Source organism: Somniosus microcephalus, chromosome 8 (assembly GCF_052327205.1).
Source record: "Somniosus microcephalus isolate GS21.2 chromosome 8, FLI_Smic_1.0, whole genome shotgun sequence".
Lineage (NCBI taxonomy): Eukaryota > Metazoa > Chordata > Chondrichthyes > Squaliformes > Somniosidae > Somniosus > Somniosus microcephalus.
The window spans coordinates 263,819,420-263,847,268 of NC_140994.1; the positions used below are offsets into that span (position 1 = coordinate 263,819,420).

Sequence of the window (27,849 nt, forward strand, 5' to 3'; positions counted from 1 at the left end):
TATGTATCTATAAAAACCAGCCTATTATATCGATACAAGCCTCTGTGCGTGTTGATTGTGAGATACTGGCGCGACTCTTCCTCAACTTCCATCTGTAAGTACGCTTGCGCCAGGTCTATCTTGGTGAAGTGTTTCCCACCAGGCAATGAAGCAAAGATATCCTCAATCCGCGGAAGCGGATATTGTACCGTGTGAAGCACCGGATTAACCGTGATCTTGAAGTCTCCACAGATGCGGACCTTCCCCGGTTTCCCTGGCTTGTTACTCGATGAACGCTTCATGACGGGAACAATGGGCGTGGCCCACTCACTCCAGTCCACCTTAGACAGTACTCCTGAACGTTCTAGCCCTTCCAGCTCAGCTTCCACAGCAGGTCGTATCGCATAAGGTTTTGAAAAATTTTGGGTTTGCATGTTCTGCAATCTTGATTTTTGCCGTAATTCCTCTGTGTTCCCAGTCCCTGTTGGAACACCTCTTTAACCTCATCCAATATTCTGGACAATCGTTCAGGTTTGACATCTTTTTTTTTTCCGGAATCTACCGTTATTGCTTTTAGGGAGTGCCAGTCCATATTTATTTTCCTGATCCACTCCCGTCCCAGAAGTGGTGGACCTCCCTCAGGTAGTACATATAAGTCCATTCCTTGGTGTTCTTTGCCCTTGTGTACCACCTTGACTTTTATCTTTCCGATGGGGTATACTCTTTGCCCCGTGTATGTCTGCAATACAATCTCCGTATCCCGTAGGGGAATATGTGTGAATAACCTTTTGTAATCTTGCTTATTCATGACCGTCAACGCCGATCCGGTGTCCAATTCCATCTTCACTTGGACTCCTGCTATCTGAAGTGTGACCCAGATAGTTTGTAGGTCAGCTTCCTTACTCACATTGTGAATTCTCAGACTACCCAGTTCCTTGCTGTTGGAGTCTGAATCCGAATTCTGTTCATCCGAACTCTTCTCAGCCACCTTATGTACCTTTCTGCACTTTTCCTGCGGTGACTTTTTGTTGCTGGTCTTCTTTCCTGACCAGCATACTTTAGCTATGTGACCAAGCTTGCCACATTTTCTACATTCCTGATTTTTAAACCAGCATTGGTTCTGATCCTGTGTTGTCTTTCCACAACGATAACATTTCGCTGTACCCAAAGCCATTTGATCTACGCTGAGTACCGCTGCCTTCAGCTGCATTTCCGCAGTGCCTCTCGCTGCGGCTTCGTGCGATGCTGCAATAGTGACAGCCTTATCAAGTGTAAGATCATTCTCTTCAAGCAGCCGCTTTTGTGTTCCTTCTTTCGACAATCCACACACGAATTTGTCTCTCAGTGCCTGTCAGTCTTTCCCCAAACTGACAGTATTTCGCTAGCTTACACAGTTCAATTAAATACTCCGCGTTGCTTTCCTCTTTCAGTTGCGTTCTCGCATAAAATTTAAATCGTTCTGCTAACATCAGCGGTGTGGGGTTCAAATGATTCCTCAGGACAGCAACAATATTAGCGAAAGCCTGATCCGCCGGTTTAGCTGGTGATAGAAGATGCTTCAATAGCCCGTATGTCTTCGCACCCATTGAGTTTAGTAAGGTTAGTGCTTTATCTTCATCTGATATTTTATTTGCCTTACAATAAATCTCTATGCGTTCTACATACGTGGCCCAATCTTCAACATCGGGATCGAAATCGTTGATGTTACCACGCTTAGGCATCCTCGCAATCTTCTTGAGAAACAAAAAGAATTTTTTTTTTTTTCAAAATGGCGGTTTCCCGCGCTTGTCTTCTTCCCCCGCCTACGAAAATGGCGGCTTCCCGCGTTTGCCTTTCTCCCCCCCCCCCCCCCCGCTGGCTGTAATGGCGATTGCCGTATTGCTGCGTTTGCTCTCCCCAGCGGTTCTCAAATCGTGCCTCCCAGCCGCTCTTGCAGTCCGGTCCTTTCCCCCGGCTGCGGCTGAGTTCTCCGCGTTTTTTAAAAATTTTATCCCACGCCTCGTGGCCTCGGTAGCTGCCCGGCCTTTTTCCCCGGTCGCGGTCGAGCTCTCTCTCGACGCTGTTGCGTCTCCCAGCCCGCTTGCAGCCCGGTCTTTTACACCGGCTGCGTTTGCATTCACCGCGGCTCCCGTGCCTTACGCTGCCCCAGTCTCAGCGCCTCTGGCCCCGACTTCTGTCCGGCTCTTTTCCCCGGCCGTGGTCGAGTTCTCCGCCCTTATATCCTCCGTTTTTCCCTCCCCTACTTCACAGCCAACGTGGCCGACTTGCTGCTCGTCGCTGATCGGCTTACCCACCACCGTGATAGAAGGGATGATCACTGCCTGTTGCTGATGGAAGGCTTCGTGTCAGGATTCTTCCTTGCTCTTCAGACCCGAGTCTTTTCTCAGCAGGATGATGAGGGCGGATGCCTCTTCTCGACGCCCGTTAAACTGCCTTGGATATATCTCTGCCGCAGGGTAAGATCGTCCTCGTCGCCACTGTTAAGCCTGTGTGTTCTAGTTATTGTTAATAAGAATCACTGCACACAGACCACAAGAGTAAATTCAACAGGTCTTTACTAGTCGGAGGTCAGGCTGAACTGCCCAATAAATCATTACACAGCACTTATATACCGGTGTGGTCACCACCGGTATTACAGTATACAGCAGCCAAGATAAAGTAGTGCATCTCTTAAAATAGTTCTCTTAAAGGTGGAACGGTTACATACACCACACTAACCACTGCCCCTTGACATTCAATGGCATTACCATCATCGAATCCCCCACCATCAATATCCTGGGGGGTCACCATTGACCAGAAACTTAACTGGACCAGCCACATAAATACTGTGGCAACAAGAGCGGGTCAGAGGCTGGGTATTCTGCGGCGAGTGCCTCACCTCCTGATTCCTCAAAGCTTTTCCACCATCTACAAGGCACAAGTAGAAGAAAAGAAGACTTGCATTTCTATAGCACCTCTCACGACCACCGGACGTCCCAAAGCGCTTTACAGCCAATGAAGTACTTTTTGAAGTGGAGTCACTGTTGTAATGTGGGAAACGCAGCAGCCAATTTGTGCACAGCAAGCTCCCACAAACAGCAATGTGATAATGACCAGATAATCTGTTTTTGTTATGTTGGTTAAGGGATAAATATTGGCCAGGACACCGGGGAGAACTCCCCTGCTCTTCTTTGAAATAGTGCCACGGGATCTTTTATGTCCACCGGAGAGAGCAGACGGGGCCTTGGTTTAATGTCTCATCAGAAAGACAAGTCAGGAGTGTGAGGGAATACTCTCCACTTGCCTGGATGAGTGTAGCTCCAACAACACTCAAGAAGCTCGACAGCATCCAAGGCAAAGCAGCCCACTTGATTGGCACCCCATCCACCACCTTAAACATTCACTCCCTCCACCACCGGCGTACCGTGGCTGCAGTGTGTACCATCTACAAGATGCACTGCAACAACTCGCCAAGGCTTCTTCGGCAGAACCTCCCAAACCCGCGACCTCTACCACCTAGAAGGACAAGGGCAGCAGGCGCGTGGGAACACCACCACCTCCAAGTACCCCTCCAAGTCACACACCATCCTGGCTTGGAAGTATATCGCCGATCCTTCATCGTCGCTGGGTCAAAATCCTGGAACTCCCTCCCAAACAGCACTGTGGGAGCACCTTCAACACACGGACTGCAGCGGTTCAAGAAAGCAGCTCACCACCACCTTCTCAAGGGCAACTAGGGATGGGCAATAAATGCTGGCCTTGCCAGCGACGTCCGCATCCCATGAACGAATATTAAAAAGAACTATTTATAGTGTTGGCTGCAAATTAACAAGTTTACGAATAGTTTTTCTGCCCAGATGTTTTGTTTATATAGTTTTAAAAACACACAATTGGGATCCAAGCACTGGTCCCTGTGATACTCGACATCTCTTCCCCATTTTAACTCTACTCCTGTCAATCTGGTTCCTTTTTTTATTCAATTTCTTACTCAGTCCAACATTGTAACCTGGATTCCCCTAAATTTTACTTTGATTTGCACTCTCATACGTAGGACGTTGCCCAAATACATTCTCCCGATGAAACAGGAAGAGCATTTTATCCAGACTTTGTAAAGTTGGTTTAAATTTTATATCCAGAAGGAAATAATCCAAACAGCAGCACTGGCAATTTGATGATATGACACTAACTGGCTATAAAGCAGATTTACATGCTCTTTGAGTTCAGTGTCTGTGTTGTTGGCAGAACGCTGTCACTAGTGCTATGTAAAACAGGCTGTGTGACTAGATCATGTCTACGTGTAGGTCACTGGGCTATGCTGGCACAAGAACACAGGAATTGCTCGACAAAAAAAGATCAGGGTCCATCTAGTTCGGGTTCTACCATCCTGGCAGTCGCCTGATACAACGCTAATGGAGTTGTTGCCTAATCATAGCAATCAATCTCTATCAGCTAATCTACAGTAGATCCAGGCATGAGGCGAGGAAAAACCCACTGGTGGAGAACTTTGGGAACCACAGGTCCAAAGTCAGCTGTTCCTCCTGAGCACACTACACTCACCATATGTCATGTCTCAAATTACTCAGATACTGTGGCACAAGTTATTAATTTCTGAAAGAAAGCGAACTAATTTGCATTTGAATGGATCAACGCTCTCTGCTTCATGCATCTCCCTAGGGATACTGTTCCATCGATTGACCACTCACTCACTGAAATAATGTTTCCACAGATTTGTTTTGTATTTACCCCCTTCAAGCCATGTCCTCTGGTTCTACTGTTCTGGACAGGGTGAAACAGCTTGTTATGGTCGACATTATCTAGTCTCTGTAGAATCCTAAAAAGAGCAATCATATCATTGCTTATCCTTCTCTCTTCCAGTGAGAACCATGCCCAATTTACATCTTCGCTCCTCATAATCCAATTCCTTCATTCCCTCAATCATTGCTCTGTTTGTTAATTCACAGGTTAGTATAAGAAAGAGTGAGTTCAAGTCCCACTCCAGAGACTTGAGCATAGAAATCGAGGCTGATACTCGCAGTGCAGTGCTGAGGGAGTGCTGCACTGTCGGAGGTGCCGTCTTTCGGATGAGACGTTAAACCGAGGCCCTGTCTGCTCTCTCGGGGATGTAAAAGAACCCACGATGCTATTTCGAAGAGGAGCAGGGAAGTTATTCCCGGTGCCCTAAGGCTAATATTTATCCCTCAATCAACAACAAAAACCAGATGATCTGGGCATTATCACATTGCTGTTTGTGGGAGCTTGCTGTGTGCAAATTGGCTGCCACGTTTCCTGCATTACAACAGTGACTACACTTCAAAAGTACTTCATTGGCTGTAAAGAGCCTTGGGACGTCCTGAGGTTGTGGAAGGCACTGTAGAAATGCAAGTCTGTCTTTTTATCATAGAAACATAGAAGAATGGAGCAGGAGTAGGCCATTCGGCCCCTCTAGCCTGCTCCGCCATTCAATGAGATCATGGCTGATCATCCACATTCAGTACCCTGTCCCTGCTTTCTCCCCATATCCCTTGATCCCTTTAGCCTTAAGAAATATATCCAACTCCTTCTTGAATATATTTAATGAATTGGCCTCTACTGCCTTCTGTGGTAGCGAATTCCACAGGTTCACCACTCTCTGAGTAAAGAAATTCCTCCTCATCTCTGTCCTAAATGGCCTACCCATTATCCTTCGACTGTGACCCCTGGTTCTGGACTCCCCTGCCATCGGGAACATCCTTCCTGCATCTAGTCTGTCCAGTCCTGTCAGAATTTTATAAGTTTCAATGAGATCCCCCCTCATTCTTCTAAACTCCAGCGAGGATAAGCCCAATCGACCAAATCTCTCCTCATACGTCATTCCTGCCATCCCAGGTATCAGCATTCGTAATAAGGTGGATGAATTAGCTGCGCAAATAGAGGTAAACGAATATGATACGATTGGGATTACGGAAACATGGCTCCAGGGTGGCCAAGGCTGGGAACTCAATATCCCGGGGTATTCAATATTTAGGAAAGATAGGCGAAAAGGAGGTGGGGTAGCATTGCTGGTTAAAGAGGGGATTAACACAATTGAAAGGAAGGATATCAGCTCTGATGATGTGGAATCTGTATGGGTAGAACTGAAAAATACCACGGGGCAGAAAACGTTAGTGGGAGTGGTATATAGACCCCCAAACAGTAATGCGGAGGTTGTGGATGACATTAAACGGGAAATTAGAGAAGCGTGCAGTAAGGGCACTGCAGTTATCATGGGTGACTTTAATCTACATATAGATTGGGCTAACCAAATTAGTAACAATACTGTGGAGGAGGAATTCCTGGAGTGTATACGGGATGGTTTCCTGGACCAATATGTCGAGGAACCAACTAGAGATCAGGCCACCTTAGACTGGGTATTATGTAATGAGAGAGGATTAATTAGCAATCTTGTGCGAGGCCCCTTGGGTCAGAGCGATCATAATGGCCCTGAAATTAGGATCGGGAGCTTGCCGCGCGTGCAAGCCCCCGATGTTCACTTACCCGGCGCGCTGACATTTTAATTCTGGCCCGCATTGCATTTCCTCGCTCTGGCCCGCTTGAGGTCCTGCCGCGCTGTGCGTGCATGACCCAGTGGCGTACTTAGTGCGATGAGCCGGCTGGGATCACGTGAGCACAGGGCAACCAATGGGAGGTTGCAAAAGTTCATTCATGAGTTTGACAGTAAGAGCTGTCAAACTCATGAAAACTCCTGGCCCCAAAACACTACTTAAACCTGAAAGAAAATTAAAAAAAACATTGCACTACTTAAATGAACCATAAAGAACTCTGGAAAAACTATTTTAAACAATAATTTTAAAATTTGAAAAAAAAAATTATATAAAAAATCGGGGCTAAAACTAAACTTACCTTCCTGTAAATTCTTTAAAAATAACAAACCTGTGGAAATTTTTTTTCTCAATTATATTAATAGACCACTTACCTGAAAAACGAAGTACTTATGTGTGGTTTTTCAATGCGTAAATACCGGAGGCCTTTACACACGAGCAACTCTCTTTAAAAAAAAATAGAGGAAATCCAAATCGCACGCGCTGCCCGATACCGTGCACGCGTTCAGCCTCTTAACCCCTTGGGTCAGAGGACAGGAAATGCCCGTTTTCAGCGCATGCGCTGTGCATGCTGAAAACCGGCAATTCTTCCGGGCACACGCGTGAGTACCCCGTCCTTACTCACGCGTTGGGCCCGGAATTACTGGGCCAATATGATAGAATTCTTCATTAAGATGGAGAGTAAAATAGTTGACTCAGACTAGGGTCCTGAATTTAAATAAAGGGGACTACGATGGTATGAGGTACGAGTTGGGTAGGATTGATTGGGGAATGACACTCAAAGGGTTGACGGTGGATAGGCAATGGCAAACATTCAAAGATCGCATGGATGAACTACAGAATTTGTTCATCCCAATTTGGCATAAAAATAAAACAAAAAAGGTGGCTAACAAGGGAGATTAGGGATAGCATAAGATCCAAGGAGAGGACATATAATTTGGCCAGAAAAAACAGTAAACCTGAGGATTGGGAGCAGTTTAGGATTCAACAAAGGAGGACAAAGGGATTAATTAAGAGGGGGGAAATAGAGTATGAGAGTAAGCTTGCAGGGAACATAAAAACTGACTGTAAAAGCTTTTATAGATATGTGAAGAGAAAAAGATTGGTGAAGTCAAGCGTAGGTCCCTTGCAGTCAGAATCAAGGGACTTTATAATGGGGAACAAAGAAATGGCAGACCAACTAAATTCATACTTTGGTTCTGTCTTCACAAAGGAGGACACAAATAACCTCCCAGAGATGCCGGGGAACATAGGGTCTAATGACAGGGAGGAACTGATAGAAATCAGTATTTGTAGGGAAATGGTGTTTGGGAAATTGATGGGATTGAGGGCCGATAAATCCCCAGGGCCTGATAACCTACATCCTAGGGTACTTAAGGAAGTGGCCCTAGATATAGTAGATGCATTGCGGGTCATCTTCCAAAATTCGATAGACTCTGGAACAGTACCCATGGATTGGCAGGTAGCTAATGTTACCCCACTGTTCAAAAAGGGTGGTAGAGAGAAAACGGGGAATTACAGACCGGTAAGCCTGACATTGGTACTGGGGAAAATGCTAGAGTCCATCATAAAGGATGTAATAGCAGAGCACTTGGAAAAAAGTGACCGGATTGGACAAAGTCGACATGGATTTACAAAAGGTAAATTGTGCTTGACTAATCTACTGGAATTTTTTGAGGATGTAACTGGTAAAATAGATAAGGGAGAACCAGTGGATGTGGTGTATTTGGAATTTCAAAAGGCTTTCGATAAGGCCCCGCATAAGAGATTAGCGTGTAAAATTAAGGCACATGGGATTGGGGGTAAGGTATTGACTTGGATAGAGCACTGGTTGGCAGACAGAAAGCAAAGAGTTGGAATAAACGGCTCTTTTTCCGAGGGTTTGAGTACAGGAACAAGGATGTCTTGCTGCAGTTGTACAGGGCCTTGGTGAGACCACATCTGGAGTATTGTCTGCAGTTTTGGTCGCCTTATCTGAGGAAGGATGTTCTTGCCATGGAAGGAGTGCAGCGAAGATTCACCAGGCTGATACTTGGGATGGCAGGAATGACGTATGAGGAGAGATTGGGTCAATTGGGCTTGGACCTGCTGGAGTTTAGAAGAATGAGAGGGGATCTCATCGAAACTTATAAAATTCTAACAGGACTAGACAGACTAGATGCTGGAAGGATGTTCCTGATGGTCGGGGAGTCCAGACCCAGGGGTCACAGTCTAAGGATAAGGGGTAAGCCATTTAGGACAGAGATGAGGAGGAATTTCTTCACCCAGAGAGTGGTGAACCTGTGGAATTCTCTACCAAAGAAGGCAGTAGAGGCCTTTGGTGGGGTGGTAAATTGCGAGGAGGGAAGCCTCAGGCTACAGGACGATATAAACGGGTTGGTCAGATGGGCGGAAAAGTGGCAAATGGAATTTAACCCTGAAAAGTGCGAGGTGATGCATTTTGGACGGACAAATAAGGCAAGGGAATACACAATGAGTGGTAGGACCCTAGGAAGTACAGAGGGTCAGAGGGACCTTGGTGTACATGTACATAGATCCCTGAAGGCAGCGGAACAGGTAGATAAGGTGGTTAAAAAGGCATATGGGATACTTGCCTTCATTAGCCGAGGCATAGAATATAAGAGCAGGGAGGTTATGATGGAGCTGTACAAAACGCTGGTGAGGCCACAGCTGGAGTACTGTGTGCAGTTCTGGTCGCCACACTATAGGAAGGATGTGATTGCTTTGGAGAGGGTGCAGAGAAGATTCACCAGGATGTTACCTGGGATGGAGCGCCTCAGCTATGAAGAAAGACTAAACAGGCTGGGGTTGTTTTCCTTGGAGCAAAGGAGGCTGAGGGGGGACCTGATTGAGGTGTACAAAATGATGAGGGGCATAGATAGGGTAGATAAAGAGGAACTTTTCCCCTTAGTAGGGGGGTCAATAACAAGGGGGCATAGATTCAAGGTAAGGGGCAGGAGGTTTAGAGGGGATTTGAGGAGGAACTTTTTCACCCAGAGGGTGGTTGGAATCTGGAACTCACTGCCTGAAAGGGTGGTAGAGGCAGGAACCCTCACAACATTCAAGAAGCATTTGGATGAGCACTTGAAATGCCATTGCATACAAGGCTATGGACCAAATGCTGGAAAATGGGATTAGATTAGACAGGGCTTGATGGCCGGCGCAGACGCGATGGCCGAAGGGCCTCTTTCTGTGCTGTATAACTCTATGACTCTACAATGCAATCCATTTTCCAGCCATGTGTCCGTAACATGACAATCTTTCTCGGTGTGTAGGTGGAGCGTCCCCGGGCTGTGATTAAAAGATGCCTCCAGCCCTGACGATCTAAGCAGAAGACCATGTGAAGCGGTGCAAAGCGTGCCAGGGGACAAATGCTGCTTTACTCCGACCAGAGACAACATGGGCCAGCGAGCACCGCTACTAGTAAGTAGAGCAAGTCATTATCCCATTCGTTCCCAAGTTTAAATGAAGAAAGTTTCTTTTGGAACATGGCTCCTCCATTTTACGACTCGGGCGTTGCTGTGATTCACGGTGATATTCACGCGTTTCTGGTGATTTGTGCTCGGTACATGCAGCTCAAAGCCAGTGACAACAGTTTGCATTTAGAAAGAAAGTCTTGATTTCTCCAGCGCCTTTCACAACCACCGGACGTCTCAAAGCACTTTACAGCCAATGAAGCACTTTCCGAAGTGTGGTCACTGTTGTAATGTAGGAAACCCGGCAACCAATTTGCGCACAGCAAGCTCCCACAAACAGCAATGTGATAATGACCGGATAATCTGTTTGTGATGTTGGCCGAAGGATAAATATTGGCCCCAGGACACCGGGGAGAACTCCCCCTGCTCCTCCTCTTTGAAATAGTGCCATGGGATCCTTTAAGTCCACAGCTCATCCGAAAGACGGCACCTCCGACAGTGCGGCGCTCCCTCAGCACTGCACTGGAGTGTCAGCCTAGATTTTTGTGCTGAAGTCTGTGGAGTGGGACTGTGAACCCACAACCTTCTGACTGAGGCGAGAGAGAGAGAGCGCTACCCACTGAGCCATGGCGGATAGCACCTTTCACGTAGAAAAACTTCCCACTGCGCTTCACAGAGAGCTAATCGGAAGTAACTGGAGCCCAGCCATTGAGGGAGATGTTCAGAGGGGGGAAGGAAAGTTTGGTCAAGGGAGATGGGTTTTAGGAAGGGCTTTAAACGCGAGGGAGGCTGGGGAATTCTGGAGCTAGCCCCCATGCCAACTGAAAGGGACGGCTGCCAATGGTGGGACGAGCACAATTAGGGTTGCCGACCCTCCCAGAAGGTGACATGAATCTCCCAGGTACTGCTGCTTCCAGCCCGGGAAAACGGACGCCACCCTTTAAATTTGCCGCAGCAGCACCCCACCCCCTCCCCTCCCCCCTTTCTGTGACGTTACCAGCTGTCGACGCAAAGACACCTCCGGCACAGTGACATCACTCCCATCCACCGCCAGAAGCCGTGCCCGCTGAAGGTTGACCAGAAACGGGGTCGGGGGATTGGGGCTCGGAATGGGAGATGAGAGACTGACAGCGGACTGGGGATTAGGGAAGAGGGAGTCTGGGAGTTGAGGGTGGAGGATGAGGGCTCTGTAATTGGACACAATACTCCAGCTGAGACCGAACCAGTGTTCTATAAAAGTTTAACGTAACATTCTTGCTTTTGTACTCTTTGGGCAAGATTTTCATTGGGCCGTGGAGGCGGGATTGGAGGCGTGTGGGGGGTTAAAATTCCGAAATCGGGGGGGACACGAACCCATCCCGCCCCCAACCCGCCTCCATGCCAGTTTCAAAGGAGGCGGATACCCGCCCCGCACTGGGACCTGCCTCCTCGAGGCGGGAAGGGGATTAGTGCCAATTAATTGCCCATTAACAGGTAGTTAACAGGCAATTTTTAGCCTAATCCCTATTTTTATTGGTGAAATGTGGGATTCCCGATGGCTCCAAACCACGCCAAGTTAGCGAGGCGGGCCGTTGGGATGAAGGGCTTGGAGGGGTCGAGATGTCCGGTGTTCAGGTGAGTGATGGGTGCATGAGTGAAGAGGTAAGTGTGTTTGGTGTGTGTAAAGTGTTTAAAGAAATTTTACTTACCTTTACAGCCTTCCTTCCCTCCGGTCTCGGGAGTCCCTCATCTCACCGGCACAGAAAGCAGAATGGCCACGAGCTGTCAAAAGTTCCAGCATTCAGCTTTCTGTTCTGGAGAGATCTCTGAATCATCCTGACAGGAAGGAATTAACTTGGAGTACAGATTGTCAGTGTTTGACAGCTTCAAACAGCTGTCGAACGCTGATATTTCATCTGTCAAAAGCTCTTGACAGATGAAATGTCAATCTGTGACGTCACCTGTTGCCGGGTGGCCGTTAATTGGCCTGCTGAGCCCACTGGGCGGGCTCGACAAGGTCAATCAAGGGAAAATCGCATGGGTTGGCCACAACTCGATGGAGGCGGGACTACAACCCCGAAAGTTGTAGTCCCGCCTCCTACCCGACTCCTCAATGAAAATCCAGTCCTATGCCTCTGTTTATAAAGCCAGGGATCCCGTAAATTTTTTTAACAACCTGATTAACTTGTCCTGCCACCTTCAAAGATTTGTGTGTGATTCAGAGAATATTTCCCAAATAGAATAAAACCAGAGTGCAGAGGGATTAGAAATCAATTTGCTGGGACACAGTGGGCTGGGCGAGGACAAGGTATCTGGTATTTTGTGTGGGAAAGGAATCCGGCTGCAGGGTTCTGAATTAGCTGGTTTGTGAAGGGTGGGAGCGACCAGTGTCGAGAGCACTTGAACAGTCTGTCTTCCACAGCTAATAATTATTATAGCCAAGATCACTCCTATCCTTAAATGACACCCACACACATCTACTTGCAGCTGGTGTCGCTGAATCGCAATTGGATTGAATTTTGCCTCCTTGCCTAAAAGCATTAACATGTTTAGAATTGCTCATCTCCTTAAACCCTCTCTCCCTACCCACGGTGGCATAGTGGTTAGCACTGTTGCCTCCCAGCGCCAGGGACCCGGGTTCAAATCCGGCCTCGGGTGACTGTCTGTGTGGAGTTTGCACATTCTCCCCGTGTTTGCGTGGGTTTCCTCCGGGTGCTCCGGTTTCCTCCCACAGTCCAAAGATGTGCGGGTTAGGTTGATTGGCCATGATAAATTGACCCTTAGTGTTAGGGGGATTAAATACGCGGGGTTACGGGGATAGGGTGGGATATGTGTTGGTGTAGGGGTTACGGGGATCGGGTGGGATATGTGTCAGTGCAGGCTCGATGGGCCGAAATGGCCTCTATCTGCACTGTGGGGTTTCTGTGATCTGTGATCTCCACTTGGACTTCCAAATACAAGTGAGCAGCTTATGGATTTCTTTGTCTTTAGGATTGAGACCATCCGCTCAGCTATTTTTCAGACTCCTTTCTCCTTGCCTGCCAAACAAAACCTTACCCCCAGCGTTCGGTTTTCTGAGGCGTGGCTCAGTGGGGCAGCAGTCTCTCTCTGTCGCCTCTGAGTCAGAAGGTTGTGGGTTCAAGTCCCACTCCAGAGACTTGAGCACAAAAATCCAGGCTGACACTCCAGTGCAGTACTGAGGGAGTGCTGCACTGTCGGAGGGGCAGTACTGAGGGAGCGCTGCACTGTCGGAGGGGCAGTACTGAGGGAGCGCTGCACTGTCGGAGGGGCAGTACTGAGGGAGCACTGCACTGTCGGAGCTGCTGCCTTTCAGGTGAGGCGTTAAACTAAGGCCACGTCTGCTCTCTCTCAGGTGGACGCAAAAGATCCCACAGCCACTATTTCGAAGAAGTCCAGGGGAGTTCGCCCCAGTGTTCTGGGGCCAATATTTATCCCTCAATCAACATCACTTAAACAGATTATCTGGTCATTATCACATTGCTGTTGTTGTGGGAGCTTGCTGTGTGCAAATTGGCTGCCGCGTTTCCTACATTGCAACAGTGACTACCCTTCAAAAGTACTTCATTGGCTGTAAAATGCTTTGGGATAGCCTAAGAATGTGAAAGGTGCTATAGAAATGCAAGTCTTTCATGCTTTTCTTTTTCATCTCCCGTTATGTCCTCTCCAAGCTCATCTTGTTCATGAGACTCACCGTCTGCTCTCTCGATCCCATTCCTCCTAAACTACTCACCGAGTTGGGGGTAATATATTAGCATGGATAGAGAATTGGCTAACTCACAGAAAGTAGAGAGTCGGGATAAATGGGTCATTTTCCGGTTGGCAAACAGTAACTGGTGGGGTGCCACAGGGATCGGTGCTGGGGCCTCAACTATTTACAATCTACATTAATGACTTGGATGAAGGGACCGAGTGTAATGTAGCCAAGTTTGCGGGTGATACAAAGATGGGTGGGAAAGCAAGTTGCGCAGAGGACTCAAAGAACCTGCAAAGGGATATAGGCAGGCTAAGTGAGTGGGCAAACATTTGGCAGATGGAGTATAATGTGGGAAAGGGCGAGGTTATCCACTTTGGTGGGAAAAATAAAAAATAAAATTATTATTTAAATGCTACAGTTCAGAGGGACCTGGAGGGTCCTTGTGCATGAAACACAAAAAGTTAGCATGCAGGTACAGCAAGTAATCAAAAAAGCAAATGGAATGTTGGCCTTTATTGCAAGGGGGTTGGAGTATAAAAGCAGGGCAGTCCGGCTACAACTGTACAGGGTATTGGTGAGACCACACCTGGAGTACTGCGTACAGTTTTGGTCTCCTTGTTTAAGGAAGGATATACTTGCATTGGAGGCAGTTCAGAGACGATTCACTAGGTCAATTCCAGAGATGAGGGGGTTGACTTATGAGGAAAGGTTGAGCAGGTTGGGCCTATACTCATTGGAATTTAGAAGAATGAGAGGTGATCTTATTGAAACATAAAAGATACTGAGGGGGCTCGACAGGGTAGATGCAGAGAGGATGTTTCCCCTCGTGGGGAAATCTAGAACTCGGGGGCACAGTTTCAGAATAAAGGGTCACCCTTTTAGAACTGAGATGAGGAGGAATTTCTTCTCTCAGAGGGTCGTAAATCTGTGGAATTCTCTGCCCCAGAGAGCCGTGGAGGCTGGGTCATTAAATACATTTAAGGTGGAGATAGACAGATTTTTGCAAGATAAGGGAGTGAAGGGTTATGGGGAGCGGGTGGGGAAGTGGCTTTGAGCCCAAGATCAGCCATGATCTTATTGAATGGCGGAGCAGGCTCGAGGGGCCAAGTGGCCTATTCCTGCTCCTATTTCTTATGTTCTTACTAACCATCCAACTTCTATTCCTGGCCCCCATGCTAGTTGACATTGTAAATGGTTTCCTTTGCTCAGGTACTGTTCCCCTCCCTTTGAAAACACTGTCATCAACCCTTCCTCAAAAATCCCACCATCGACCCCATCTGTCCTTGCAATCTACCGCCCCATCTCCAATCTCCCTTTCCTCGCCAAGGCCCTTGAATGTCACCTCCAAAATCCGTGCAATTCCACATTTGAATCTCTCCAATCCGGTTTCCGCCCTTAACCAAAGTTACAAATTACATCCTCTATTTCAATGGTGCATTATCCCGCTTCGATGTCTCTAGCCTTTGACAGGATCCGCTGTTGTGCGAGAAGTTCTGAGAATCAGGAGGCCACCCACAAGCTGATGAAGGGGGGAAATCCAAGGGAGGGGAAGAGGGGAAACTGAAGGTGGAGGAGCGATTTGCAGAGGGGAAAGCAGAGGTTGGCGGAACTTTGATTCCACCAGTAACTAATAGTAACTCACTGAACTTGCATGGATAGTAATACTGGTAACACTCAGATTCCTGCCATAACCAACAGTAATATAATAACTCACTGATAGTGTATATGTAATTGGTAGTAATACGTGTAACGTCCCTCTTTCCTACCTGTAATTAGTAGTAATCCTATAACCCACTGATACTCGCCCTGAAACTACAGCCAGAATCACCCTGCACTGCACAAAGTGCGGTGAGACGCTCCAGTCAATCCCATTTTTAACAGGCTCCATCGCTCTCCCTATCAAATCTTATCCCATTCTTTTTTAAATGATGTTCTAGTTTCTGCCTCAGTAGCCACTTTTTTTGAAGCTTTCCAAGGTCTGCTAACACTCAGTGCAAAGACCTTCCTTCTCCCATCTCTCTTGGTGCTTCCAGTGAGAATCCTCGGTCTCCGACCCTTATTCCCCATTTGCCCACCAGTGGGTGCAATCTTTCACTATTTACTCGCAGTAAAATCCAAAGGTTTCCCTCGCCCCTTTACTTACTGCTCCTCCCTCAGTGCCGCTCCCACTCGCCCCTTTACTGACTGCTCCTCCCTCAGTGCCGCTCCCACTCGCCCCTTTACTGACTGCTCCTCCCTCAGTGTCACTCCCACTCACCCCTTTACTGACTGCTCCTCCCTCAGTGTCACTCCCACTCGCCCCTTCACTGACTGCTCCTCCCTCAGTGTCACTCCCACTCGCCCCTTTACTGACTGCTCCTCCCTCAGTGTCACTCCCACTCGCCCCTTTACTGACTGCTCCTCTCTGTGTCTCTCCCACTCGCCCCTTTACTGACTGCTCCTCCCTCAGTGTCACTCCCACTCGCCCCTTTACTGACTGCTCCTCCCTCAGTGTCGCTCCCACTCACCCCTTTACTGACTGCTCCTCCCTCAGTGTCGCTCCCACTCAGCCCTTTACTGACTGCTTCTCCCTCAGTGTCACTCCCACTCGCCCCTTTACTGACTGCTCCTCCCTCAGTGTCTCTCCCACTCGCCCCTTTACTGACTGCTCCTCCCTCAGTGTCGCTCCCACTCGCCCCTTTACTGACTGCTCCTCCCTCAGTGTCGCTCCCACTCGCTCCTTTACTGACTGCTCCTCCCTCAGTGTCACTCCCACTCGCCCCTTTACTGACTGCTCCTCCCTCAGTGCCGCTCCCACTCGCCCCTTTACTGACTGCTCCTCCCTCAGTGCCGCTCCCACTCGCCCCTTTACTGACTGCTCCTCTCTGTGTCGCTCCCACTCGCCCCTTTATTGACTGCTCCTCCCTCAGTGTCGCTCCCACTCACCCCTTTACTGACTGCTCCTCCCTCAGTGTCGCTCCCACTCGCCCCTTTACTGACTGCTCCTCTCTCGGGGCCGCTCCCACTCGCCCCTTTACTGGCTGCTCCTCCCTCAGTGCCGCTCCCACTCGCCCCTTTACTGGCTGCTCCTCTCTCGGGGCCGCTCCCACTCGCCCCTTTACTGACTGCTCCTCTCTCGGGGCCGCTCCCACTCACCACATTGCTGCTGCTCCCGGCTCTGCAGAAATGCTGGACCACCCCGCCCACACCATTCCCCATGTACCCCAGAGCCTCCATCCCCAACCAATGTTCCCCGTAATTTTTCTTTTTGGGTAGGGCCGCGCAGCCCTTTCAAAATACCAAGCGTGCACGGTTTTCCCTATTTCAAAGCCGGTCTGCCGGCTGTGCGGGATTTGCTGTGAGCTGCGTGACCGCGCAACTTAAAGGGAACATTGCTCTTTACCCGGCAGCACTGGGGAGTACCTTCATCACAGCGGTTCAGGAGGAATGCCCACCACCACCTTCTCGGAGCAAGTAAAGGTTCCGGGGATGGGGGATCATAGCTACAAGGACAAGTTGGAGAAGCTGGATTTTTTTTCATTAGAGCAAAGGAGGTTGAGGGGTGATTTGATAGAGGTGTACAAGATTATGACGGGTTTGGATAGTGATGCGCTATCAATTACTCATAAAAGACTGAGAGTTAAGAGAGTAACTAAAGGCTTTTATTAACAAAAGAATGAAAGTCTGCCTCGAGTGGTCGACCGGTCCAGAAATACAAAGGGCTGGGGAGCAGTCACCTTTATACTAGGACTTGTGGGAGGAGTCAGCCGAGGCATGTCCAGGCATGTACACAGTGGAATACAAACAGTGGTTTACCACATTCACCCCTTGTTTAAAATTGAGTCCGGCGGGGTGAAGTGTATTAAAAGTTAGTGTATTGGAGTCTCTCCGGAGGTCTTGTCTGCCGCTGTGATCGGCGTGGCGACGGCAGGGGTAGTGGAGCTTCCGGCGTCGAGTCCTGCGTGGGCTGTGGCACAGGCGTGTCGTCCTCGTAGATGTCGAGCGGGTCGCGGGGTCCAGGCCTGCCGTCTGCTGGGGCTGGATATCGGATCGTGGGGGGTGGTGGTAGTGAGTAGTGGGTTACTGCGGCCCCCGAGGGTGCAAGGTCTCTTATGGAGACTGTGTCCTCCCGCCCGTCCGGGTACGCAATGTAAGCATACTGGGGGTTGGCGTGGAGGAGGTCGACCCTCTCGACCAGGGGGTCCGTTTTATGGGTCCTCACGTGCCTTCTCATTAGGACCGGCCCTGGGGACGTCAGCCATGGCGGTAGCGATGTCCCCGATGTGGACTTCCTTGGGAAGACAAACATTTTCTCATGAGGGGTGGCGTTAGTGGCAGTGCAGAGCAGTGACCGAATAGAGTGGAGCGCATCGGGGAGCACATCCTGCCAGCGGGAGGTTGGAAGGCCCCTAGACTTTAAGGCTAGCAGGGCGGCCTTCCAAACTGTCGCATTTTCTCTTTCCACCTGTCCGTTCCCCCGGGGGTTGTAACTGGTGGTCCTGCTTGTGGCAATACCCCTAGTTAGCAGGTACTGACGGAGTTCGTCGCTCATAAACGATGAGCCCCGGTCGCTATGGATATAGCTGGGGAAACCGAACAGGGTGAAGAGGTCGTTCAGACATTTAATGACCGTGGCACTGGTCATGTCCGGGCAGGGGATGGCGAACGGGAAACGGGAGTACTCATCAATAATGAGGAAGTACACATTGCGGTCGGAGGAGGGGAGAGGCCCTTTAAAATCGACGCTCAGGCGCTCGAAGGGGCGAGTGGCTTTTATCAGGTGGGCCCTGTCTGGTCTATAAAAGTGCGGTTTGCACTCAGCGCAGACTTGGCAGTTCCTGGTCATGGTCCTGACCTCCTTAATAGAGTAAGGCAGGTTGCGGGCCTTGATGAAGTGGAAGAACCTGGTGACCCCCGGGTGGCAGACGTCATTGTGGAGGGCCCGCAGTCTATCGATCGCGCTGGCGCAGGTGCCACGCGATAGCGCATCCGGGGGTTCATTGAGCTTCCCGGGCCGGTACAAGATCTCGTAATTGTAGGTGGAAAGTTCGATTCTCCACCTCAAGATCTTGTCATTTTTGATTTTGCCCCTCTGCTTGTTGTTAAACATGAAAGCAACTGAACGTTGGTCAGTGAGCAGGGTAAATCGTTTTCCGGCCAGGTAGTGCCTCCAATGACGCACAGCCTCCACAATCGCCTGGGCCTCCTTCTCAACAGCGGAGTGTCTGGTCTCCGGGCCTTGGAGGGTTCGTGAAAAGAAGGCCACGGGTCTCCCCGCCTGATTGAGGGTAGCGGCCAGGGCAAAGTCGGACGCGTCGCTTTCCACCAGGAAGGGGATGGATTCGTCCACTGCGTGCATGGTGGCTTTGGCAATGTCTTGATACGGTGGAAGGCTAAGCGGGCCTCTGCCGTCAAGGGAAAAGAGGTGGACTTGATCAGCGGATGGGCCTTGTCCGCATAGTAGGGGACCCACTGGGCATAATAGGAGAAAAACCCTAGGCACCTCTTCAGGGCCTTGAGGCAGTGGGGCAGTGGGAGTTCCATAAGGGGACGCATCCGGTCGGGGTCGGGGCCGATGACTCCGTGTTCCACAACACAGCCAAGGATGGCGAGGCGGTTTGTGCGGAATATGCACTTCTCCTTGTTATATGTCAGGTTCAGGAGTTGGGCGGTGCGGAGGAATTTTTCGAGGTTTGCGTCATGGTCCTGCAAGTCACGGCCGCAGATGGTCACATTGTCCAGATATGGGAAAGTGGCCTGCAACGCATTTTGATCTACCATCCGGTCCATCTCCCTTTGGAAGACGGAGACCCCGTTGGTGACGCCAAAGGGAACCCTAAGGAAGTGGTAGAGGCGGCCGTTTGCCTCAAAGGCAGTATACTGGCGGTCCTCAGGGCGGATAGGGAGCTGGTGGTACGCTGATTTCAGGTCAATGGTCGAGAAGACGCGGTACTGCGCGATCTGGTTGACCATATCAGCTATGCGGGGGAGTGGGTAGGCGTCCAGCAGGGTGTAGCGATTTATTGTCTAGCTGTAGTCGATGACCAGGCGCTGCTTCTCGCCGGTCTTAACGACCACAACCTGGGCTCGCCAGGGGCTGGTGCTGCCCTCAATAATCCCTTCCTTCAGGAGCCGCTCCACTTCGGTTTTAATGGAAACCCTGTCCCCGGCACTGTATCGCCTGCTCTTTGTGGCGATGGGCTTACAGTCGGGGGTGAGGTTAGCAAACAGTGGGGGGTGACTCTGAGTGTGGAGAGGTTGCACCTGGTGCGCGGCGGGCAATTTGGGAGCTGCTGGCTGCGGACTGTGAGTGGGGGGAGGGGTCCACCGTACGCCATCGTAACACTTTTAAGGTGGCACTGAAAATCTAACCCCAGCAGGACGGCAGCGCAGAGGTCGGGCAGGACCAGAAGTTTAAAATGATCGTACACGGTCCCGTCTACTATGAGTGTCACCACGCAGTTGCCGCCGATGTCCGCCGACTGGGACTCGGAGGCCATAGAAATCCGCTGGTGCGCAGGCAGGACTGGGAGAGAGCAACGCCGCACCGTGTCGGGGTGGATGAAGCTCTCCGTGCTCCCAGAGTCAAAAAGGCAGATTGTATCGTGGCCATTTACCTTAATGTCCATTGTGGAACTGGCCAGCTGGTGCGGTCTCGCTTGGTCCAGTGTAACGGATGCCAGCGTAGGGGTCGGTGTGTCGCTGCGGGTATCAGATGAGGCGGTGTTGGGGGCCTGCTGCGTTCCGGCTGTCGTCCAAGATGGCGGCGTCCATGATCCCCATGTGGCTGGAGGCGTCCAAAATGGCTGCTGTACCGGTGGTTCGCACATGGCCGGGGAGGCCCAAGATGGCGGCCCGCATGGCCCACACGCGGCGCTGCTGGGGTTCGGGGTGGCTTTGGCCCTGCAGACGTTAGCGTAGTGTCCCTTCTTCCCGCAGCCCGAGCAGATCGCGTTTTTCGCCGGGCAGCGCGCTCTGGGGTGTTTGGCCTGGCCACAGAAGTAGCATTTCTGGCCTTGGGGCACTGCTGTCTTTCCTTGGGACACTGCTGCGGTAGTTGGGCCGTTGCTGGGGTGTGGCTGGGGTGGCACGGCGCTATGAGGCGGTCCTACCGTGTCCCAGGCTGTCATTCCCCGCGGCGTCCACGGTGCAGAGGAGTAGGCATCCATGCCCCGGTAGGCTGCATCCAATGATAGTGCGAGTTCAGAGGCCTTGTTGAGGTCGAGGTCACTCTGCTCCAACAGTCGCTGTCGGGTGTAATTGGATCTGTGGCCCGCTACAAAAGCGTCCCGGATAAGTTCCTCTGTGTACACGGCGGCCTTTACATCCTTACAACCACAGGCCCGGCCAAGCACAGACAGTGCCTGAAGGTATTCCACGGTCGATTCCCCAGGTTGTTGTTTACGACTCCCCAGAAGGTGCCTGGCGTACACTTCGTTCACTGGGCGCGTGTACTGGTCCTTGAGGAGCTTGATAGCGTCCGCGTACGAGGTCGCGTCTTGGATGACCGAGTACACTCGGTGGTTCACTTTGGAGGTCAGGACATCCAGTTTGTCCTCGTCCGATTTGATTGCTGCGGAGGCGGTCAGGAATTTTTCGAAACACTTAAGCCAGTGAGTAAACTTGGTGGATGAGTCCGCCTCCCGATGATCTAAGTCCAGGCATGCTGGTGTGATGATCTTCTCCATTATAAAAATTTTGTTAATAAAATTGATGTGCTATCAAATACTCATAAAAGACTGAGAGTTAAGAGAGTAACTAAAGGCTTTTATTAACAAAAGAATGAAGGTCTGCCTCGAGTGGTCGACCGGTCCAGAAATACAAAGGGCTGGGGAGCAGTCACCTTTATACTAGGACTTGTGGGAGGAGTCAGCCGAGGCATGTCCAGGCATGTACACAGTGGAATACAAACAGTGGTTTACCACAGATAGGCTAGATGGGGAAAGGCTGTTCCCACTAGTTGATGGTACAAGGACTAGGGGACACAGATTTAAGGTTTTGGGCAAGAGATACAGGGGGGGAATGTGAGGAAAAACTTTTTACGCAGCGAGTGGTGAGGACCTGGAACTCGCTGCCGACGGAAGTGGTGGAAGCGGAGACACTCAATGTTTTCAAGGGGAGACTGGATAGGCACTTGAGGGAAATAAACTTGCAGGGCTACAGGGATAGAGCGGGGGAATGGGACTGACTGGATTGCTCTACAGAGAGCCGGCATGGACTCGATGGGCCGAATGGCCTCCTTCTGTGCCGTTATGACTATGACTCTATGACACCCCCAATCCCCTGTCTGCCTGTTTCCTGATCCTCAGTCCGCTGTCACTTTCTCCGCTGAGCCTGGTTTCCAGTCATCCCTAACGGCTCTTGGCCATCAAAACAAAACTCCCCAACATAATCCTGAAAAGTTACCGGATGATGTCACTGGAACGCAGGGGTGGTTCCTTCTGGCCAGGCACAACGAATTCTCTCAATCTCCTTTGAGTGCACTGAAAGTGTGTAATGGAAAATCTCTCTTTGTTTCATTCTATTAATCAAGCTTCATTAAAAGCAAATGTACTGATCCACATTCACATTAACATTTCCTGCAAGTGGGCAACTAAAGTCATTAACCTATTGCGAACAGCGGGTTGCTTTGTCTGATGATGGAGTGAGTAACTGCCTAATTAAACTTAGTGAGTTTATTATGTGACAGTAGTAGGGGAAGTTGCGTAAAATGTACGTGGCTAATTTAGTTAAACTGTACTTCATCTGTTGATGATGAACCTAACTGGTGTTCATCACCATGGGTCACGGCAACGGCTTCGCTCCATGTAAATAAAACACTGACTGGCTTTTCCCACAAGTGCTTACATTTCTCGGACTAATAATGGATCTATTTGTGGCTGTAGCTAGGAATAGTGCTTTGAATGGTACAGAGACGTTCCAGAATCACAATATCTATATAATTTACAACAAATATACATACCTTTAAGGCACAAAAACCCCACAGGAAAAGTGGTCCAACCGTGGCTAACACGAGAAATTAAAGATAGTATTAGATTAAAGGAATAGACTTATAGGGGTTGATTTTCAGTGAGCTGTGAGGCGGACATTTAGGCGTGTGGGGGGCTAAAATCCTGAATTCGGGGGTCCCGACACCATCCTGCCCAAAATCCGCCTCCATGTAAGTTTCAAAGGAGGCAGGTACCCGCCCCGCACTGGGACCCGCCAACCCGAGGCGGGAAGGGATTAGTGCCAATTAACTGCCTGTTAACAGGTAGTTAACAGGCAGTTTTTAGCCTAATCCCTATTTTGAAGGGAAGTTAGAGGAGTCGGGTTGAAGGACTTGGAGGGGTCGAGATGTCGGTGTTCAGGTGAGTGATGGGTGCATGAGTGCAAAGGTAAGTGTGTTTGGTGTGTCTAAAGTGTATAAAGAAGTTTAAATTACCTGTACTTACCTTTACAGCCTTCCTTCCTCTAGGCTTCGGGAGTCCATCATTCAGCCAGCACTGAAAGCAGAATGGCTGCGATCTGTCAAAAGTGACAGCCTGCAGCTTTCAGTGCCGGCGAGATTTCTAACTGAGTCTGCGTAGAAGGACTCAGGTTAGAAGTCAGACTGTCAGTGTTTGACAGCTTCAAACAGCTGTGAAACACTGATATTTCATCTGTCAACACGTCTTGACAGATGAAATTTCAGTCTGTGACGTCACCTGTTGCCGGGTGGCCCTTAATTGGCCTGCTGAGCCCGCAGGGCAGGTCAACAAGGTCAATCAAGTGAAAATTGCGTGGATTGGCCGCATCTCGATGGAGGCAGGACTACAACCCCGAAAGTTGTAGTCCCGCCTCCTTCCCGACTTCTGAATGAAAATCCAGCCCATAATGTTGACAAAAAGTGTCTTAAGCCTGAGGACTGGGAGGATTTTAGAATTCAGCAAAGGACCAAGAAATTGATAAAGAAAGGTAAAATAGAATATGAGAGTAAACTAGTGAGAGACATAAACACAAACTGTAAAAGCTTCTATAGGTATGTAGAAATCAAAAGATTAGTGAAAGTGTGGTAAACCACTGTTGTTAGTATTGTTGTTCACTGTTAGTACTGTTGTTCACTCTTGCATATTGTTGTACTTGTCTGTGCATGCCTCAGCTGACTCCGCCCCTGGCTCCACCCTCATGGCTGGGTATAAAGGTCGCTGCTCAGAAGCCTCCGGCCCTTTTGGATACCAGGCAACCACAAGAGGCATGCTCTGTTCTTTGGTAATAAAAGCCTGTTTATTACTTTCTCAATCTCCAGTCTTTTGTAGCAATTGATAGTGCATCAATTTTATTACCAAAGTTAAATGTTGGCTGCGGATGCTGATCAACCGATGGCGCAAAACGCTGAGCAGCAGGCGCTGCTGCGAGCCCTCAGACCAACATGCCTGGACTTAGACCCCCAAGAAGCAGGTTCGTCGACTAAATTCGCACAATGGCTGCGTTGCTTTGAGGCGTATCTGGAAGCCTCGACCGTGACTCTTGATGAAAATAAACTGAAAATCCTGGCCTCGAAGGTGAGCCACCAAGTCTATACTTTAATCCAAGATGCGACGACCTACGCGGCGGCTATCGACCTACTGAAAGGGCAGTATGCACGCCCGGTTAACACGGTCTATGCCAGGCACCTTTTAAGATCTCGCAGACAGCAGCCCGGGGAATCGGTGGAAGCCTTCCTACGGGCACTGCGGGTACTCGGACGCGGCTGCGACTGCAAGGAAGTATCGGCCGCGGCACATGCGGAGGGACTGATACGAGACGCTTTCGTTGCGGGTCTAAGGTCCGACTACTCCCGGCAGAGGCTGCTGGAGAAGGGTGAAATAGACCTGACAAAGGCAGTGTCCCTCGCGCTCTCGCTCGACGCGGCCCACAGAAATATGGACGCTTTCTCCCCTCATCGCCCCGCGCCGTGGACGCCGCAATCTTGGGCCATGGGACCGCCACCTCCGACTGCTGCAGCGATGTCCAAGGCACAAAAATGCTATTTTTGTGGCCAAGCTAAACACCCTAGAGCACGCTGCCCCGCGAAGAATGCTACCTGCTCCGGCTGCGGGAAGAAAGGTCACTACGTTAGCGCCTGCAAAGGGAAGACCGCTAACGCCAGCAGCGCTGCGTGCGAACCGTGGGCGCAGCCATCTTGTCCGCCATCTTGGGCTCCCCCAGCCGCGTGGGGATCGGGACCGTGGGCGCCGCCATTTTGTCCGCCATCTTGGACGCCTCCGACTTCAACCACGGGGGACCCGGACTCAACCACCGCCTCATCTGACGACCACATCGACTCGCTCGACCATACGCTGGCCTCCGTGACGCTGGACCAATCTCTCCCTCATCAACTGTCCAGGTCCATGATGGATATTACGGTAAACGGCCGCGCCACTACCTGCCTTTTTGACAGCAGGAGCACGGAGAGCTTTATCCACCCCGACACGGTGCGCAGTTACTCTCTCCCGGTCCTGCCGACGCGCCATCGGATCTCTTTGGCTTCCAAAGCCCAGTCAGCGGACGTCGGTGGCTACTGTGTAGTGACCCTTTCAGTAAGGGGCACAGAATACAAAAATTTTAAACTTCTGGTCCTGCCCCATCTCTGCGCTGCCGTTCTACTGGGGTTGGATTTTCAGTGCCACCTTAAGAGTGTCACATTAGCGTATGACGGACCCCTCCCCCCACTCACAGTCTGCAGCCAGCAGCTTTTAAATCGCCCGCCGTGCACCATTTGCAGCCTCTCCACCCTTAAAGTCCCCCCCCCCTCCTTGTTCGCTAACCTCACCCGCGACTGTAAGCCCATCGCTACCAAAAGCAGGCGTTACAGTGTTGGGGATAGGAGCTTCATTAAATCCGAGGTAGCGAGACTCCTGAAGGAAGGGATTATTGAAAGTAGCACCAGCCCATGGCGAGCACAAGTGGTGGTAGTGAAGACTGGCGAAAAACAGCGCCTAGTTATTGACTACAGCCAGACGATCAATCGCTACACCCAACTAGATGCATACCCACTCCCCCGCATATCTGACATGGTCAATCAGATAGCACAATACCGGGTGTTCTCGACGATTGATCTGAAGTCGGCATACCACCAGCTCCCCATCAGGGCTGAGGACCGCCAGTACACAGCTTTTGAAGCTGACGGTCGGCTCTATCACTTTCTCAGAGTTCCCTTCGGCGTCACCAACGGAGTTTCTGTCTTCCAACGGGAGATGGACCGGATGGTTGACCAGAACGCGCTCCAGGCCACTTTCCCATATCTAGACAACGTCACCATCTGCGGCCACGACCAGCAGGACCACGACGTTAATCTAGAGAAATTCCTCCGGACGGCCCAGCGGCTGAATCTCACATACAACAAAGACAAATGTATGTTTCGTACTACGCGCCTTGCTATTCTTGGCTGCGTAGTGGAGAACGGAGTCATCGGCCCAGACCCCGATAGAATGCGCCCCCTTATGGAGCTCCCCCTCCCCCACTGCCAGAAAGCACTGAAGAGATGCCTGGGGTTTTTCTCTTACTATGCTCAGTGGGTGCCCAACTATGCGGATAAAGCCCGACCCCTCATCAAGTCCGCCTCCTTCCCCCTGACAGCAGAGGCCTGTGCAGCCTTCACTCTCATAAAAGGAGACATTGCGAAGGCCACAATGCACGCTGTGGATGAGTCCCTTCCTTTTCAAGTGGAGAGCGACGCATCCGACTTTGCCCTAGCTGCAACCCTTAACCAGGCGGGGAGACCCGTGGCCTTTTTCTCAAGGACCCTCCAGGGCCCCGAGATTCGACACTCCTCTGTCGAAAAGGAGGCCCAGGCCATTGTGGAAGCCGTGCGACATTGGCGGCATTACCTGGCCGGAAAACGATTTACCCTGCTCACTGACCAGCGTTCAGTGGCTTTTATGTTTCATAATAAGCAGCGGGGCAAAATCAAGAATGACAAGATCTTAAGGTGGAGAATCGAACTCTCCACCTACAATTACGATATCTTGTACCGGCCCGGGAAACTCAATGAGCCCCCAGATGCCCTATCACGTGGTACGTGCGCCAACGCGCAGGTTGCTAGGCTACAGACCCTCCACAATGACCTCTGCCACCCGGGGGTCACCAGGTTCTTCCATTTTATCAAATCCCGTAACCTGCCCTACTCCATCGAGGAGGTCAGGACCATGACCAGGAACTGCCAGATCTGTGCCGAGTGCAAGCCGCATTTTTATAGGCCAGACAGAGCGAGCCTGATCAAAGCCACGCGCCCCTTCGAGCGGCTGAGCATCGATTTTAAAGGGCCCCTCCCCTCCTCTGACCGCAATGTGTACTTCCTCAATATAATTGATGAGTACTCCCGTTTCCCGTTTGCCATCCCTTGCTCGGACATGACCAGTACCACGGTCATTAAATGTCTGAATGACCTCTTCGCCTTGTTCGGTTTCCCTAGCTATATCCATAGCGACAGGGGCTCATCTTTTATGAGCGACGAACTTCGGCAGTACCTGCTCGCGAGAGGCATTGCTACAAGCAGGACCACCAGCTACAACCCCCGGGGTAACGGCCAGGTGGAAAGGGAGAATGCGACAGTCTGGAAGGCTGTCCTTTTAAACTTAAAATCTAAGGGCCTTCCGACCTCCCGCTGGCAGGAGGTCCTCCCTGCGGCGCTCCATTCCATTCGGTCGCTGCTCTGTACACCCACCAATGCCACTCCTCACGAGAGAATGTTCTCCTTCCCCAGGAAGTCCACGTCGGGGATTTCGCTACCAACATGGCTGACTTCTCCAGGTCCCGTCCTACTGCGGAAGCACGTGAGGACCCATAAGGCGGACCCCCTGGTCGAGAGGGTGAGCCTCCTCCACGCCAACCCGCAGTATGCTTACGTGGTGTACCCGGACGGGCGGGAGGACACAGTCTCCATTCGAGACCTCGCACCTGCAGGTGCTCCTGAAACACCCTCTTCGCCACCCACCGCTACTCCTGCCTACCCCCAGGACACAGTCCCCGCACGAGACCTCGCACCTTCGGGTGCCTCTGAGAGACCACCATCGCTACCTCCCATTACCCATGCTCTGACCCCTGTAGACGGCATGCAGCAGCCCCAGGGTCCGCCACCTGCTACACCTCCTCTGAACGAGACACCGGGTTCACCGTTGGATGCTGCACCATCACCGCCGCTGCTGCGACGCTCAGGACGGCTTACAAGGCCTCCTGATAGACTTCAGTACACGAATTTTTAGTGCACTTCACCCCGCCGGAC

The 27,849-nt window shown here is 50.7% G+C and overlaps 1 protein-coding gene across 2 annotated transcripts in view; it reads left to right on the forward strand.

Annotated features, from left to right (window-relative positions):
* Positions 1-27,849, forward strand: part of ndst1b (N-deacetylase/N-sulfotransferase (heparan glucosaminyl) 1b) — a 379,285-nt gene that overhangs the window by 61,907 nt on the left and 289,529 nt on the right. For both annotated transcript variants that reach the window (XM_085996019.1, XM_085996018.1), the window contains exon 2: positions 9,812-9,959. The gene's annotated coding sequence lies outside the window, so the exon portion shown is untranslated. The remainder of the gene's footprint in view (positions 1-9,811; positions 9,960-27,849) is intronic.